The sequence below is a fragment of the Orcinus orca genome, chromosome 17 (genome assembly GCF_937001465.1).
Source record: "Orcinus orca chromosome 17, mOrcOrc1.1, whole genome shotgun sequence".
Classification (NCBI taxonomy): domain Eukaryota; kingdom Metazoa; phylum Chordata; class Mammalia; order Artiodactyla; family Delphinidae; genus Orcinus; species Orcinus orca.
The window spans coordinates 58,948,435-58,968,008 of record NC_064575.1 but is presented as its reverse complement, the minus strand read 5'-3'; the positions used below and the strand labels follow the sequence as shown (position 1 = coordinate 58,968,008).

The window sequence follows — 19,574 nt, the reverse complement described above, 5'->3', positions numbered from 1 at the left end:
CTATTTTTAATCTGAAGAATTCACATCTGCAATATATAATTTTAGGTTTTGTTTGGAAAAGAAAATTTGAACAGTCCAAAAGAATTTTTAGTACTGAGAAGGGAAGAGTAAAGCTACTTGTGAACTGGAAAGCAATAGAAGAAAACACTTTCAAGGGAATACTGGAAAGAAATATGTTAGTATTTAACCGTGATCTCATCGCATAACTATATAGAGTATCTACCTCATCATATTTTGATTTGTTCTTTATGGTACGAACATAGGGAAAATTTTTAAAACACAAATGCAGAATTACAAAACTTGGTTCCCTGCTTTCATGTTTCATTGCTACCTTCTCACATATGTGGTTTTTGTTGCAGTTAACAGTTTAAAATCTGTGTGCTCCCTCTTCCAAATGATTCACAAGTATGTGAGATAAGCTCTAGGCATCCAAGTCAAAGTCACACCACTTGCTGCCCTGTGAGAAACACACATCTAAATTCTTATCTGTCCTCACCTCTCACCCTCCACCTCTCTCCCTCCAGAGTTTTCACTAACAAGAAAGAACATTCTGTGGGAAATGTTTGTAGAAACTCTAAATGCTTTAAAATATACCAAACTAAACAGGATAATTCATGTTAGTGTGGCTCTCTGTCTTTCCAGCATTAGCTGATAAATTATCTTTTTTCTGGTACTTTAAAACATTGTGAAATAAATCTGGATGAGAGTATTTGAGAGATAACCAAAGTAAGGAGGAATAATAAGTAATTTCCTTTAGCATGTTATAGACACACAGTCCCTCCACAATAAGAAATGTTATTTTGGTAATACCTTTATCTTTACTATGGTTTACAACTCCAGGGTTTTCAAATGCAAATATTCTTTTGAATCTTTTGAATGCCAATTAAGTGCATGCTCAGTGGATAGATATTATGAGAGAAATGAAAGATATAAAATAGAGTGGCTTATCTTTAAAATATAAAATATTTAAAATTCAGTTGACGATGCTATATATTTTTTAATAAGATACACAGATTTATAAATACATATGTATAAGTTTTTTGACAGAGGACCACAGAAAGAGTGCTGGAATCCATGAAATTCATATAAGAAAGAAGCAATCACTTTTTTGTGGGCTGGTCCAGAAAGGTTTTACAGAGAGTTGGACCTTGAAGTATGGATAGAATTTCAATAGTTAGGAAAGAGTGGAATAGTGTGAGCAAAGGTCTAAAAGTTAGAAAACCCTAAGCAGATTCTGGAAAAAGTGGAAATAATTCACAATGGTCACCCAAATTCTGGTGCTTTAACAAGGGATGGTTTCATTAATTATTCTTCACCTTTCTTCCTGATTAGAGATTTTAGACACTGAGAAGATTATGGTGGTGTTCCCATTCATACTCACACATATATATTTAAAATAAAAGGAAGAGAGCCTTTAAAATGAGTCAAAGGAAGTCAAAATTCTGATTTGTTTCATTTTGGAATAATAAAATCTATTGGGTGCGGTGTTGTTGGTTCCCCTACTTTGCTGATGAATTAAGTTTACAAGATTGTGTTTATCCTGCCACTGGGAAATCCAAGACTATGGTTGGCAGAATTAACCTTAAGGAACGCATTTATATCTCCCAAAGTTTTTAGTTGTTATATAAGGAAAAGATTAGACTCAGAATTCTTCAACCTCAGCACTATAGATATTGGGGGTCAGGTGATTCTTTGTTGTAGGGGACTGCCCTGTGCTTTGTAGGGTAGTGGGCAGCATCCCTGGGGCCTCTACCTACTAGACGGCAGTAGCAGTTGTAACAACCAAAAATGTGTCCAGATATTGCCAAAAGTCCTCTGGGGACAAAATCACTCCTTAAGAACCAGGGGTTAGAGGAAGGCATTAAAACTAGTGAATTAACAGGAAAACCCACCAAATTTCCCCAGAAAATTCAGAAATACCTTTCCAAGCTCTATTTGCACTTATATATTAATTGACTATTTAGGAGTGAGAAGACACTGATTGTGTGTATTGTCTGTTACCATCAGTATTGGACCAAGAGATGAGTAGGTAGATAACTAATTATATACAAGCCGAAAGATTAACACAAATCAGGAAACCATTAATGGCTATTCACAGCCAACACAGAAACATTGTTATCTGCACCTGTGAGAAACATTTGATACAAAACAATGAAGCCATCAGAAAACTATCAGTTTGGGGGATAAGTTGATTTTTGAAATTTGTGGCTTCCTTAAACTTCAAAAGCCAATAAAGGCAGTAAAACTAGATCCCACTTGGAAAAGTATTTGTTTATTCTGCTTATCTGCAGCCAAAGCTAACAATCTTAATGGTTTTAAACACCTTAATATTTCACAGCATTGGGAAGGCCTAATTTGCAGATAGACATATCTATCTATACATGAGCACATGTCTTCATGAGAGCCTTGACATACAGTCAAAACTAACTTAAAAGCATTTAGACTTAATTATTTCTAAACAATGAGTCAAGGGCAAACAAAATGGTGAGCTGGTTATCTTTTTTTTTTCTCAGTTAAAATATAAAGTAGAATTTAAAAAAGAAGAAAAGAAAAGGAAAGGAAAGGAAAGGGAAGGGAAGGGAAGGGAAGGGAAGGAAAGGAAAGAAAAGGAAAGGGGAAAAGAAAAGAAAAGAAAAAAGAAGAAAAGAAAACAAAAGTGAAGAAGAGGGTAAGCAAAACAAAATCTCATCACCATAATCTCCCTGCCACTATTCTGAGAACAGTTCTGAAAGATATTTTTTATACTCCTAGACTTTTAAGCAAGCTGAATGTAGGTACCATGTTACTTTCATCTTTATATTCCCAGCTCATAAAACATGGCTTATATAGTAAGTACTTCATACAGGTTTGTGATGTGAATTAATAAGATGAAAGAAGGAAAAGAATATCAATTAAAAACTCTGAAATATATGAGTATAAAGTTGACTATGAAATAATTTTTAATATGAACTCCCTTGTTACTATTTTTATTCACAGAGACTCTCAGCCTCTCATTCCAAAATTTTATCCTTTTACATGATCAAATCACACATTACTGAATTATAAAGTACTTATATAATTTCATAGGATTCCCAAAACAATCCTATGAAGTAAATACCATTATTTCTCTCATATAGAAAACACAATATTACAAGCTCAGAAAGGTTAAGTGATGCCCAAGGCAGTAAGTAATAGAGCAGGACTCAACACAAGCTTCAATTCTAAGCCACCCTGAGTATATAGTATCTCAAGTGATGTCAGTGGAGAATAACATTTAGCTTGCTGCGGTGTTTCAATTGCACATAGTTGTTAAAAAAAAACATGCACTGGTGTCAGGATCCCAGCCCCACGAATTACTAGTTTCGGATCTTGAGCAACTTCAGCTCTCTGAATCTGTCTCTTCATCTGAAGAACTGAGTGATAATATCTACCCCATAGATTTGATATAAAGATTAAATGAGATAATGTGCTTAGCACACTTAGCACTTACCCCCTCAGTAGTAACCATTGCCATATTTCATCCCCAATCCAAAGGAATCTATGTCATAGTGGATACTGTTTATGTGGAGTTCTGAAGGTATCCAGACCATTTATGGCAACACCAGCACTTTCTGGTTTTCAGAACCTCTTGTCACTATGCCCTTTTATAAACTTTTACTCCGTAAAAGTTGAATTTTCTGATTACTCAAAATTTGAATACATTACATGTTAAGATATATGTGAAGTCCTAGGTCTGGGTAAGTAGAATTTGATGGTGGAACGTAAAAGAAAGCTTTCTAGTTAAAGAATTCACTAGGAAGATTTTTGAAAGTTCAGTTCTACATTTGTAAAGTTTAGGAGGCAATATAGGTCTCTTGCATGAATAAAAATAAAGAGTGCTTCTCTGCTTATTTGGGGATTGACACTGTTGTAAGTGCTATACATATATTAGCTCATTTCAACCTGACACCAACATACATGAGGTAGGATTTATCATCACCATCCTCATTATATACAGATGGGGGAACAAGTACTGAGAAGTTAAATAACTTGACCAAGTCAACCCAGCTAGTAAGTAACGAGATGATTTGAATCCAGAGTTGCTGCCAGAGTCCATGCTCATATGCACTGTACTGTACTGCCCCTCTCCAGAGTATCCTATCACTAATCAATCACACATTCACAAGGAGTCTACAGAATGGTGCAATCACCCCTGTACATTTCACATCAAGCCTTCTGTCAGTTCACAGAGACGTCTGTAGCACATGCTGTTGATATCCTGCTCCACACTTTGACTCCCCAGTTCACTTACAGCTACAGTAAAATTCATGACAAATGGACAACTTCTTACCTGGGTTTCTCTTGACCCTGCCTGTCTAAAGGCTTTTTCAGGGACTATGGAAGCAGGACCTACCAAAGACAGGCACAACCTACAAGTACAGGAGAATTAAAGACCCTAGGGGCAAACTTCAATTAATGCAAAATAGGAATTAATAAATGCCCAGCTTCCCCATCCCATTCACTTTCTCAAAGGGCCCCTAGTGGAACTGAGTCCAGTTGGCCCACAGCAGTAAACTGTTCATTAAAATACCTGGTATTGGCTCTCTCCACCTCCTTGTCTCACTTTCCACACACCCTCACTTATGTTTTCTGGGATCACCTTTTTGTTTTTTGGGTTTTTTTTTTTGCGATACACGGGCCTTTCGCTGTTGTGGCCTCTCCCGTTGTGGAGCACAGGCTCCGGACGCGCAGGCTCAGCGGCCATGGCTCACGGGCCCAGCCGCTCCGCGGCATGTGGGATCTTCCCGGACCGGGGCAGGAACCCGTATCCCCTGCATCGGCAGGCGGACTCTCAACCACTGCGCCACCAGGGAAGCCCCCTCACCTTTTAAATAGGCTACCTGCACCCATGGCCTTTTCTCAAGTTCTGCTTTGGAACAACCCGAATCAAAGTAAATCAGCTGGGCATCCAGAAGTTGCTTGCTGTCTACAATCCCACGATCCCCTTGACCCCAGCTCCATCTACGTCAGCTTGCCAAGGACCAGGCTTCATGGGAGGAGCATAGTGGAATGATGAGGGGCTTCAGAAAGAGGCTTTGATTCTTTGGATTCTTCAAATTGAAACAAAAACAAACACTTCCTCTTGCTGATGTCGACCATTCTCATAATATTGCTTCAATAGGTTGTGATGGTAACCAAATTTCTTTCTCTCTACTTTTACTAAGGACTTCCTACCAAGAAGAAAGAGTAGGGGTAGAGAAGGGGTAAGAAGAGAAGAAAACACCATACCATCAGACAAGGATCACAAAAATCAAAAAAGTTATTAGTGTATCTAAAAAGATTGCTATGAATGTGCTGTGTGTGTCATTAGGAAGCTGAATGATACTATGAAGTGATATCCTTCTGAGATACGGGATTCGGTGGAAAGAGTATGCACAAACCTTGAGACATACATACCTGAGTTTGAACTTCAACTTTATCAAAAAGAGTATGAAATTAGGGAAATTAACTTCCTGAAGCCCTATTTTTCATACATATACAATGGTGTGGAAATATCTGCCTCTCAAAATTGTTAAAGATTTAAATGAGATAAGGTATGTGGAACTTGCTGGCAAGTGTTTAATAAAATTGGTTTCCTTTCCCTGTCTACCCATGCCCCATCCCGATCTGCCACCCCACAGAGAAAATACCATGGAAAATTTTCTTAATGATCTTCAATCTTACACATGTAGCGATCTCTGTTGCTCTATTGTATTAACTTCCTGGAAATTCTTCTACATTTTTATGGTTAAAAAAACTAATTCAGTGAGCATGTCTTTTGTGGGCATTATGTGCCAGATTCTGCAGGCTAACTAAGGAAAAGTAAAGAATCAGGGAAAGTCAGGAAAGATGAAAATAAACATCAGATATTGAAACTACAGAGCCAAAGATGTGGGAAGTAAATTTAAGACAAGTGAATAATAGCTTCTATTATGTGCCACTGAAATAGCAAGGAAAATAGATAAGCCTCCCTATCCCTATGACAAATGGACTAGTTTTCAACAAACTACTTTTTTTAAAAGAAGCAGCAGCAGCAGCAGCAAAGGGCATAGACTACCTTTTTTTTTTTTTAACATCTTTTTTTGGGGTAAAATTGCTTTACAATGGTGTGTTAGTTTCTGCTTTATAACAAAGTGAATCAGCTATACATATACATATATCTCCATATCTCCCCCCTCTTGCATCTCCCTCCCACCCTCCCTATCCCACCCCTCTAGGTGGTCACAGAGCACTGAGCTGATCTCCCTGTGCTATGCGGCTGCTTCCCACTAGCTATCTACCTTACATTTGGTAGTGTATATATGTCCATGTCACTCTCTCACTTCGTCCCAGCTGACCCGTCCCCTCCCCGTGTCCTCAAGTCCATTCTCTACGTCTGTGTCTTTATTCCTGTCCTGCCCCTAGGTTCTTCAGAACCATGTTTTTTTTTTTTTTTTAGATTTCATATATATGTGTTAGCATATGGTATTTGTTTTTCTCTTTCTGACTTACTTCACTCTGTATGACAGACTCTAGGTCCATCCACCTCACTACAAATAACTAAATTTTGTTTCTTTAGATGGCTAATATTCCATTGTATATATGTGCCACATCTTATTTATCCATTCATCTGTCGATGGACACTTAGGTTGCTTCAGTGATAGACTACCTTTTATCTCTGATTCCAGCATAGACTCTTCTACCTTTCACATTTCTCCCATGGAGTTATGTGGCCCCTAATTAAGAGGATCAACAAAAGCAAGTTTTGTACATAAGTGTACTTCATAATGTTTTGAATAACTTTGCAAAATAATCTAACTTTAAATCAGAGGAGCATGCATGTCTGTGAATAACTCCTCTTTCAGAACCTGAAACCTCCTTTAACTCTTAGAGCTTAAGCCTTCTCAGGGCAGGACCCACATTTAAGATCTGACTAGAAAGCTGGAGAGGATGCCCACCCACAGTTACATCCATTCCATAGAGAGAGAGAAAAAGCACAGGGAGCTATGGCCTGGGGTCACCCAAGATCCAGCTTGCACTAAAATTTATTACATATATTGCAGTGGCCCATTCACTTCTTTGGTGACTGGAAATTGTGGATGGTGGACAGGTCTCAGCCCTCATGCTGAGTCACAGGATCAATGCAACATCCGTACATGCGTGTGGGATTCAGAGAAGTCCAGAACCTTCAGCAGGCCAATACTCCCATATCTCCAAACTTCAATAACTACTTATTTTGTAAATTACTCTCCATATTTTTAGAAGATTTTTAAAATTATTACTCAGAGTTCCTAATTTCTCTTCCTAGTTTCTATTCCTGGGAAGCAGTATTTCATAGAGGTAACAATATTTCTTAACTAGAAATATAACTTCTTGACTTGAATACTTACTCTGTCACTTAATAGCCATATAAGCTCTCTGTGCCTCAATTTCCTCACCAACAGAATTAGGATTGATAATAACACTTATATGATAAAGTTGTTCTTGGGATTAAATAAAGGTTTAAAACTGTGCTGTAGGGCTTCCCTGGTGGTGCAGCGGTTGAGAGTCCGCCTGCCGATGCAGGGGACACGAGTTCGTGCCGCGGTCCGGGAAGATCCCACATGGCGCGGAGCGGCTGGGCCCGTGAGCCATGTCCGCTGAGCCTGTGTGTCCGGAGCCTGTGCTCCGCAATGGGAGAGGCCGCAACAGTGAGAGCCCCGTGTACCGCAAAAAAGAAAAAACAAAAAAACAAACAAACAAAAAACTGTGCTGTAAGCTATTATGTCTGGTACAAATATATAATAATTTTCTTTCTTAGAAATGAATACTTACAGAAAGGAGACAATGATTTACCAGGTTCTTTGATATGGCCCTGGCCTGCCCATAGCATTATCAACCTTATAAATACTGGACAATGGTGCAAACAATGATGATCCATTATCATGGCTTATATTTTGCTGCCTGGGTGAAATTGTTTGGGTGGTTACTAAAACTTCTCTATTATGTCTGTTTTGTCACATTAATCCATCTAAAAATCAAACCAGTGCATAAGGTCACTGAACCATTCTTTTCTATTTCAACAAAAAACAGTAAATGTGTGCTCGCTTCAGCAGCACATATACTAAAATTGGAACGATACAGAGATTAGCATGGCCCCTGCGCAAGGATGACACACCAATTTGTGAAGCGTTCCATATTTTTAACTGACAAAGGATTAATCTCCAAAATTTATAAGCAGCTCATGCAGCTCAATAACAAAAAAAACAAACAATCCAATCCCAAAATGGGCAGAAGACCTAAACAGACATTTCTCCAAAAAAGATATACAGACTGCCAACAAACACATGAAAGAATGCTCAACATCATTAATCATTAGAGAAATGCAAATCAAAACTACAATGAGATATCATCTCACACCAGTCAGAATAGCCATCATCAAAAAATCTAGAAACAATAAATGCTGGAGAGGATGTGGAGAAAAGGGAACACTCTTGCACTGCTGGTGGGAATGTGAATTGGTACAGCCACTATGGAGAACAGTATGGAGGTTCCTTAAAAAACTACAAATAGAACTACCATATGACCCAGCAATCCCACTACTGGGCATATACCCTGAGAAAACGATAATTCAAAAAGAGTCATGTACCAAAATGTTCATTGCAGCTCTATTTACAATAGCCCAGAGATGGAAACAACCTAAGTGTCCATCATCAGATGAATGGATAAAGAAGACGTGGCACATATATACAATGGAATATTACTCAGCCATAAAAAGAAACGAAATTGAGCTATTTGTAATGAGGTGGATAGACCTAGAGTCTGTCATACAGAGTGAAGTAAGTCAGAAAGAGAAAGACAAATACCGTATGCTAATACATATATATGGAATTTAAGAAAAAAACTTCATGAAGAACCCAGGGGTAAGACAGGAATAAAGACACAGACCTACTAGAGAATGGACTTGAGGATACGGGGAGTGGGAAGGGGAAGCTGGGACGAAGTGAGAGAGTGGCATGGACATATATACACTACCAAACGTAAAATAAATAGCTAGTGGGAAGCAGCTGCATAGCACAGGGAGATCAGCTCGGTGCTTTGTGACCACCTAGAGGAATGGGATAGGGAGGGTGGGAGGGAGGGAGACGCAAGAGGGAAGAGATATGGGAACATATGTATATGTATAACTGATTCACTTTGTTATAAAGCAGAAACTAACACACCATTGTAAAGCAATTATACTCCAATAAAGATGTAAAAAAAAAATAGTAAATGTAAGTAACTCCTCTCAGAGCTGAGAAGGTGAGTGGCATTTCAATTACCACACTTCCTAGGCTGTCTGCTTCAGTGAATATGTAGTATTTTCAGTGCATTTTCAGCCTGTAGGGACAGGCTTCATGGTAGTGGAAAAGATTCATTGAGCAACTTCAAACAGAATCAGACCTTTACTGAAGCACTCCAACAAGCACTGATAACCAGTGACAGAACAACCATGGTACAGTATGAACAGCCATGATACGTTCAAGTTCATGATACGTTCAACCAAAATCCTTTGGTTATTTAGGTCACAGATGATGAAACTTAGGATCAGAGAGACCAAGCTGTAGTGAAATTGACTTCCCATTAACAAAGTTGAGTTTCAAAACCACGATCAAGCAAAGATCTAAAAGGGGAATTATGTCCATAAGAATATATAAAATCTAGCAACTGGTCTAGAGCTCCACCATCAAATCCTTTTCACCTATTACAACTCTTCCAAGTATTCAAACAATGAAAGGCATCATATATATTATAAACAATATATGACTTACTTTAAAAATACAGACTCTACAGTTGATGAAAGAATCATGGAACATATGAAGGACAAAAGGCATGAGAGACTTTGGGTTGTTGTGAGTTAGGCAGTGGGGGAGAGTAAAGTGAGTGCCTTCCATCAATTCTGGAAGCTCAAGTACAGAGGACAGAGCTTGCTGTTTGATGCAGGTTCCTCTTTAGCCTTTTTCGAGGCAATAAAGACAGGAATGGAGTGGGCATTCCTTTCACTGCACTATAAATCTTGGCATCACGACACATACAATGATATGCCTGCAGTCTCTCCCAGGAACATGACTGTGAAGTTCACTCATAAAGACTGCATATTCCTGAGACTCTCTCTCCCGCCCCTCCATACTAATGCTCCCAATACCAGAGCTGGGAGAACCAGGGCAGGAAAGGCTTTAGGAATCAGCAGTGAAATTTTCCTTGTAATTAAGGGAGTCCTGAGGCTGAATTAACAAGTAAGTAAAATTTTTCTTTTACACCTTTTCATTCTCTCCCTGAGGCTTTGGTTCCCCACCTCCTCTTCCTCCCTCCCTCCAGGGCTCCTTGTATCCATTTTCATGAGATCATCTGTAAGAAAATTAAATTCCTGCTAAATTATTATGCCCCTTAGGATACCTGCTTTTTAAGTGATGATTCCCTATAAAACCAAGAGGTCATCAAAAGCCAACCAGCTGAATTCTAGGCAATCTAATAAATGGATAGCAGGTCCCTTTCACACAGTATCGGGTAGGGGGCTTTCCTACACTCCCTAATCAAAATCACATGTGAGAGCAGCTGCTTCTATGTTGGCTTCCCCATTTGCAGGACGCATTTTAAAACAAAAAGGACCTCAATAATATCAATATTAGCACTGAATCCATCAAAATTAAAGGACATACTGAAGATAATACATAGGCCTTGGTGCCATTTATGCTCTGAACTAGTTAAGCCGCATGAGACCAAAGGGCCAGACTAAAGAAAGAAGAAAATAAACCTCACCTTCATCTGCTCCTTCCTATCTCAGGTCCTTTACATATGTCTGCCTTTGCCTGGAATGCTCTTCTAAAGGTTCCCTATTAGTCACTACGTTTGCCTGATTGATTGCTTCTTTCCTTTCAGTGCTCAGGTGATAGTGAATCAGGGAAGAGTTCCCAGATGCCCAGAAGAGAACATCTCCTCCTTCTACTCTAAATCACTCTATTCTATCACTCTATATAAATATATATAGTCAGATGAATTTACAATAGTCATTTGAGGGGGATCATTAACTCAGGACCCAAATTCACTCTTATATACCAAGTCCCAGGATTACTGAGGAGCTTTCCTTCTCCTTAGGGTCACCTGCAAAATGCTGACAGCCTGGTTGCTACTAAAGCTCTGTTCTGCATTTCTAACAAAAATCTCCATAATTATACAACTCATATATCAGCAGGAGCCATGTGAATTATACTAAAACTTTGGCACCTAGTTTACTAGCACTCAGGTGTTAGGTAGATTTGATACCTCCTCCCTCTTTCTTACAAGAATTTTTATAATTGGACTTTCTAGCTCATTATTTTTGGCATCTCTGGACCTATTCTTCCTTCTTTCCTCTTGCCTTCTTATCTTTGCAAATTGCATTCCTATTTACTTTTAATCTCTGGCCATTATTAGTGGACTTTATCCAGAAAATATTCTTAAAATCAAACTAAGATAATGCCAAATGCACTTGGTATATACTCAGGGGTATGGAGACCAAGGAAAATAAGAGGGCAATATTGATTTGGGTTTAGCGAAAATGAGAAAAGACTTTGTTTTGGGCTTAAGCATTAAAGAGAGAGAGAGGAAAATAATGGGTAGCAGTATTGCAATATGTTGGACAGAAATTGTTATATAAGTAATACCCATTTAAGATATTTAAAAATTATTTTTTAAAACTAACAATCTGTAACATTGTATAATTCATTATTTAGTTTCCTTTATTAATAAGGAATTCATTTTAATTAATTAATTAATTTATTTATTTTTGGTTGTGTTGGGTCTTTGTTGTTGCGCGTGAGCTTTCTCTAGTTGCGGTGAGCGGGGGCTACTCTTTGTTGCGGTGCACGGACTTCTCACTGTGGTGGCTTCTCTTGTTGTGGAGCACAGGTTCTAGGCACGCAGGCTTCAGTAGTTATGGCACTTGGGCTCAGTAGTTGTGGCTCACGGGCTCTAGAGCACAGTCTCGGTAGTTGTGGTGTGTGGGCTCAGTAGTTGTGGCTCGCGGGCTCTAGAGCACAGTCTCAGTTGTTGCGGTGTGTGGGCTCAGTAGCTGTGGCACATGGGCTTAGTTGCTCTGCAGCATGTGGGATCTTCCCGGACCAGGGCTCAAACCCATGTCCCCTGCGTTGGCAGGCAGATTCTTAACCACTGCGCCACAAGGGAAGCCCTCATTTCAATTTATTTACATGAAAAGGAAATGCCCAAATGTAAATAAGCCTTACCAAAAAGTTAGTTCTCCCCAATCTTCTCATAAATTACTTACTGTGTGTCAGGTTCCCAAATGCTCAGTGTACAGTATTACAAGGAAGTTGGTACTTTTACTACCCCATTGGAAGATGGAGTAAACAGGCTAAGATGAGGCAATTTCCTTGAAGGTACATTCAAGGGACTTGAATTCAGGTAATCTGCTCCATAGTATGCACTCTTCATTATGACATCATCCTGTCCCATTTGATGTAAGGTCTGGAGGATAATTTGGCCAAGTATAGAAGCCAGTGAGTGTGGGTTTGGACTTTCAAAGTGAACTCAGACCGTTTGGCATTTGCATTCTCTATGTGGTAGACAAAATGAAAACTTCTATTTGAGAAGGGAGAAAGAACGTGGTCTAAATGACTTCAAAGTCATGAACATCAAATAGTTTTTACCAAAAAACAGTACAATCACTGAAGTGTATCTGAATCAAAAAATACATGGATTTGACAGCAATCTGATTCACAAAACACCAAGAGCCATTTCGCGGTTATCATGGTTCCAAGTTAAATAGAAAGCTCTGTCTTGCCTTCTTCTCTCCATTAATTAATTCCTGATTGGGCATTCCTGCTCTTCCAAGGGCATGTTGGGGGACACACTTCGGGGAGCTTCATCATTCAGGAAATGATGTTGGCAAAACTGAGGGTTTGGCAGGGTGGGTGGCTTTGGGGCAGGCCTGGCTGGCGCTGTCTCCTCATACGGCCCAAATCATCAGCAGCAACAACTACAGGCACTTTTAGCCTGGATGTTCAACAATGGGTGTTTTTTCCATGTCCTTCAAAGTCTGTGGATGGAGGGACGGGCAAGTAATTGTGCCTACAACTTGGTAGTGTGGGCAGCTAAGATCAAAGCAAGGGAAATTGTACAAATTGTCCACTTGAATACTAAAGAAGCAAAGAAAGCCAAGCCAATTCAACCAAGTATTGCTTCTTTTTCTTTGAATTCCTTATTTTTCTGATCCAAAAGTTTATATTCTAAATGGCTGGTTAGCAAAGCGGCAGAAGTGGCACGCAGTCAAGATTCTGAGATTGCTACCAGAAAACCTGACTTTAAAAAAAAAAAAAAGAAGAAGAAGACCTGGACTTTTTTATTTTGCTGCCAATGAAGATAATAAGCTGGCATAATTCAAATAATCATGTCAGGCAAATCTAAGCTGTAATGATTTACAGAAGAGCACTGAGTTAGAAAATAGTATCAGCTTGAAGAAGAAATGAACTAGAGCCAGGATGCAGCTGGAGCATGCAAATCTCACAGAACACATTTGTTATCTAAACCATGAGAGAGTCGGACTATCTTCTCCACTGTGCCTTCCCATTCTAACATTCCATGACCCTATTTTATGTTAAATGCATACATGGAGCTGGACAGATCACTTTATCTTGAGTAGCAGCTTTCAGTAATGAATCATAGATAGCATCCACCAATTCTTAGACAATTCTTGTTAGAATTAACTCTAATCTTGTAGAACATTCCAGAGCCTAATGCTGAGAGTGAGATAAAATGGGATTGACCTAGCTCTAACATTGGTTAGCTATGTGAAATTGGGCGAGCCAACTAGCTTCATTTCCTCATCTGGAAAATGAGACTAATCCTTATACTTCTAATATTTGATTCTCAAATATTCACTATTCATTATTCTTGTGACCCTTTGTAAAATTTTATTAAATATTTTAAAACTATTTTAATATTTCTTGAGCTAGAATAATGTTAAGTAGGTCCAGTATCTTTAACATCCAGGAAGCTATGAAATATGGACTTTATCTTTAATCCCATTTTCTTTAACACAGAAATAATATGGACTTAAAGATTCTAAGATTCAGTGCCCAGGAAATAATATCTATCAGTCACGAACAAATATTTGAAGACATGTCTTTCTGGTAATAGATGACAGAAAAATTTGGTCATACTGGTTACTTGGCATTGCTAATTAATTAGAAGGCAGAAGAGATCAAAGATGTTGCCGAGGAAGAATGAAATCAGGCAACTACATACACAAGAACCCTCACATAGCCAAACTCTGTCACCCGTTCATATTTGAGTATTGAGTCTCATTCCAACAGGAGCACTATCTATTCATTTGAAGCATCAGCATGTTTCTTATGAGCCCAGCTGCATCTTAGTAACCTGGAAAATAAACACCCCTTGGCTCTATAATCTGAAATATCAACTATAATTTACTAGTGACTGAACAGTCATTATGTTGAAGAGGTCAGGACCACTTTGTTATTCCCAGATATTCTACATGACTTGTTTGTATCTTCTTGGGTTCCCTAATTTAGGAAATTTAGTGATTCTCATTTATTTTTCTTAATGTTCTCTCTTAGTTATTACGTTTATTTAAAGCCCTAGGTCCTTGGAAATGGAAATGAAAGATGTCACTAACCACAGATATATACACTCTACTTTAATCCACGGATTTCAAATAACTTTCCAATGTGATCAAATTCTCATTTACTTCATGTTTAAATGAAAATACTCCATATTTTATGTGCTGAAAAGAATCCTAAAAATTGAGGCAAATATTGACTAGTTTGGACAATAACTGTTCAGGGACTAAGTGATTTATAAAATCCCCATGTATATTGTAATATAATTTAAGGACGGGGTCGGGTTTCCAACAACCATCCATCCAAACATCCCCACAACACAAATACTGCACACTACTAGCTCCATAGGCACTACAGAGAGAATAAGGAAATGGGCACTTTATTTCCACTTCATTTAGAGTGAAAACATTTTGTGTTGGTTTTGCCTTTGCTCAAACCCTTTAATGTCATCCCATACTACTCAGAGAAGCCAAAGTCTTCTTTAAACCCCCTTCCTATTTACATTCTCTCACTTCTTTGCTTTCTACTCTCCTGGACCATTCCATTCCAGCTACACCAGCCATGCTTCCACTTCAAGGCCTTTGCAATTGCTGTTCCCTTAGCATGGAAGCTTTCCTTGTAGGGTATTCCAGTGACTGTTCCCTGTTCCCTTGCCTCCTTTAAGTTTCACTCAAATATCACCTTCTTAACAAGAACTTTTCTCTCCATTCTTCCTAAAATTTCAACCCCCGCCCCACTTTTTTTTCTCCTTGACACTTATCACTACCTGATATACAAGCTATTTATTTATTTCTTTTTTATAGAATGTGTCCCCCAACTAGAATGTAAAATTCATGAAGCCATGGATTTGTGTTTTTATTTTTTAAAGAACTTATCTGTCCATTTAATAAATATTTATTAAACAAACATGCATTTCTGGAAATTCATAATTATAGTCTAAAAATAACATCTACTCAAACTGGTACTGATTAGGTCATATAACTGTCCTTGTCTTCATGTGTCTTGAGGTAGAATTTCCTTAGTGCTTCTTCCCAATAGCAACCTCAAGTTTTCTCTTCTTCTAAATGCATGTTTGTACTACTTGGATAATCTTCATTAGAATCAACTTAGATCCTTGATGAAAATGAAGATTCCTGACCCTTGATTCAGTCAAAACCTCTGGGCCAGGGAGGAGGCCTTTGCAACCTGTATTTTTAATAATCTCTCCAGGTGATAATTATTCATACTTAAGTGTGAGGGCCACTGACAGAAATATTTTGTGTACCGTTTATTTCTTAATATCTTTCTTCTGTTGTACTAAGGTATACATATCCGTGTCTATCTAATCACCAGAGACCATATCCACGTGGTTCTCCTTAAATTGTGCTGGGTACAGGGACATAGACGCTTAACTAATTATTTGACGCTTTTGATGAAGAGGATGGAAGAATGATAGGGACCATTACAATGAAATTTATTTTGAACCTAACACACTTTTTTTTACTAAGTAGGATTTGTAAACTAAACTAGTTTCAGATTTCTTGTTTGAATGATAATGGCATATTTTCTTTTCACATATGTCATGTCAAAATTTTTGAACAGTTTCAGTTGAACAAGTCAGCTGCTTCTCTTATGAAGTAATCTATTCTAGATAAAATCTTCAGTTGGCATTCGGAAATCAAATCTCACAACTACATCTTAACATCACTCAATCCACTGAAATATATTGAGAAACATCAGCATTGCTTACTTGCTTTCTCAGGAACATTCATCTATATAGCTGTTTGCCTCCAATGATGAGGCAAAGTAGAAAACCACAGACTTTTCAAAAACTTTTATAAAACCTGGCTGAAAGCTGACCTGAGATTTTTACAGTGAGTGTGATGTTTTACAAGGCAAGAGGGAAATAAAACTTGTTTGTTTGTTTATCTAACCAGCACACACATTTTTCAAACAATGTGGGTTTGGCATCACCCACAATGCATCTGGCCAAACACTTTTTCCCCTTAATTTTTATAACCAAAGAAATTTTCAGGGAAATTTAATCCACATGTTTCTGATTCATTCCATATCCAGTAATTTTTCAGTAAAGGGTATTTAATTTTAAGAATTTTGGAAAAGATTCTATTATCAGCAGTTCCTAAGACTGCAGGTAAGTCAGTATAAATAATAGGGAAGCTCAAGTGGGTAGTTCTCTACGTAGCCTATATCAGCAAACTCACTCAAATCCTAAAACACATAAATATAAACAGACACACAGGATTGTAAACCTAAAAATCAGAAATTAAGATCTTATTCCATTCAATATAACCAAAATTCATCTTTTATCCTGCATGGTACACAAAGCATTTTAAACATAGTACATGTTTAAAACATATTTTAAAAATAATAAAGTTAATAAATAAATATAATTTTTTCTTGCTTGTTTTATATGTTAATCTGAGGAACCAAAAAGAATACTGTAAGATTGGAATTGATGACACTTGAGACTAGAGAGCTAAGCTGGAAAAGCCATGAATGCCTTTTTAATAAGTTAGATTTCAAACTAAATTCCAGCCCATTTACAGAGAAAATACCATGGCCATGCCATTACTACACTTGACACAGCAAGAGCTGCTGTGATAAAAGTAGTGATTACTACATTCAGCCTAATCAAAGAACAGAGTCTACCATACCACCAACAGCACATCATTTTCTAGTCATGAGTTAGGTCACAGTACCTCAGAGCAGAACCAAATTGTGCAGATCCTCTTAATAAAATTTTGGTCTATATGTTTGTTTTTTATTGATTGGTTGACCTAAAATAGCATTCATTTGACATTCTAAATTTTGACTTTCCAATTCATATATTATACATTTTACTCAAATGCATTTCCACAATAAAACCACTGAATTTACTCTGCAGAGTCAGATGACTCCCATCCTGCATACGCTCCTGCAACGTTACCTTGTCACATTCCCATCAGGAACTGCAGTTCATTTCTCCAACCCTCTTGAATCTGGAAGGCCTTGTGACTGCTTTGACAAATAGAAGAATAGGGCTAAAGTGTCACTGTGCCAGTTCTAGGCACATCTCTTAAGTGGCCTGACAGCTTCTGACTTCTTCCTCTTGGAAACCAACCATGATGCAAGAAGTGTGATTACCTCGGAACAACAGTGCCTTGAGAAGCCCAAGCCATATGGAGAGGCCTTGGAGGATGAGACACCATGCAGAGAGAGCCAGGGCAAGGAACACCAAGGTACCTAACAGTATGTGAATGAAGAAGTCGTCATGGAAGTAGGTTTCCAGTCCCAGCTTTCCCACCTGACATCAGAGGGATGCGAGACAAACCACTAGCCAAACCATTCCAACTTCTTTATGCCCCAAACCATGAGTAAAATAAAATGGTTGTTTTAAGCACAGAGTTTTGGAGCTGTTTGTTATGAAGCAATAGACAACTGACACACAGACTATTAGGGAGTTTCCTTCTCACTACCCAAACCTGTACTAATACGTGAAAAGAAAGGTCTAAAGGATCTAGAAAACAAATCAGTACCCTCAAGAAGTATGCAATGCAGTGAGTGCCAAAAAGTATATTATTATAGGAGAATGACTAGCAAAGAAACCATCGAAAACTACAAATAATAAATTATTAACGGTAATAAACAGGATTATCTGGAATCACAGAGAAAATTCGTGTTCTGACTGAAAGAAAGCAGCCAAAGAAGGTTTCTCGTAGGTAAATTGCATCTTTAATGACGATGAGTTAGGATTGTTAGAAAGAAGGAGGAAGGCCTTTTTTAAGAAAAATAATCTGAGTCAAAGTGATTAGGAGAAAGTAAGCTGAAAGAAAGAGAAAGAGAGAAAGAGAGGGAGAAAGAAAGAAAGAAAGAAAGAAAGAAAGAAAGAAAGAAAGAAAAAGAAAGAGAGAGAAAGGAAGGAAGGAAGGAAGGAAGAAAGAAAGAAAGAAAGAAAGAAAGAAAGAAAGAAAAAGGGAGGGAGGGAAGGAGGAAGGAAGGAAAGATGGAAGGAAGGAAGGGAGGGAGGGAGGGAGGGAGGAAGACACAAATGAAAAGTCTCAAGAAAAGAAAAAGCGAGATTAAAGATACTGTAGGAAACCTATCTTGGCTGGAATAAAGGGCTGCCTGGGGTTGGGAAAGTGTATTTTGAGACAAAAACTTGTATTTGAGGTAAAGGAATAAACACAAATACTTGCACAAATATATATATACAGTGAGCTCTAATGCAATGAGCTAGAAAAACCACACAAAGGCTTGTTATAAACTTTAAGGCATCACACCACTAATTTGGATGTGGGTTTGATTTCAAATACATAGAATAAATACAAACTGGTTGTCACACTCAGTTTTATCCAAACAATACACATTTGCATACATTACCACTGAGAGTGCCAACTGAGCCAAACGTCACTGATTAGCAACCAGCCCTGGGAAACCTTGTCCCACTTAACGAGGTTACTAGATCTGGCTGTCCTTGGAAATCTAAGAATCAGATTAGCATATCTGGTAGGCTCCCTTGTCCTGCTGATACTCTCAAGTTGCTTTTTAGTTGAACGGATGTTGAAAAATGGGAAACTTCTGCAGTGTCAATGGACTTATTTGGCTCTAAAATGGACCTTAGGAATTATCTAGTTCAACTGCCTTCTGCAAGCCAAAAAAGTTATACTCAGATTCTGCCTGCTTAGCAGCAGAATCAGGATTTGAACTCAGACTCCTACTAGTACAACACTCTTTCTCAGAAAAATCCTGATATCCACCATGAGGATTCTATCAATATGTCTAGGAGGAGGCATAGAATAGTGAAAAGAACAATAGTGTGGAGTTCAAATACCTGGGTTAAATTCTGCTACTCTGATATTGAGAAAGTAAGTTACTTTCTCTAAGGATAGTATTCTCTTCTAAGAATGGGTGTTCATGTGTTCAGTCACAAGCACAGAATATATACCAGGCACTGTTCTAGGAGCTTTTAGAAATATAATACGATAATAATAAAGAGTGACATGATTTGACTTCCATGTTAAA

General features: G+C 38.1%; 1 non-coding gene across 1 annotated transcript; it reads left to right on the top strand.

The window, feature by feature from the left end:
* Positions 1-8,056: 8,056 nt before the first annotated feature.
* On the top strand, positions 8,057-8,160 carry LOC117197816 (U6 spliceosomal RNA). Its single transcript, XR_004478698.1, has one exon. It is a non-coding gene; the product is annotated as a U6 spliceosomal RNA (small nuclear RNA).
* Positions 8,161-19,574: the final 11,414 nt, after the last annotated feature.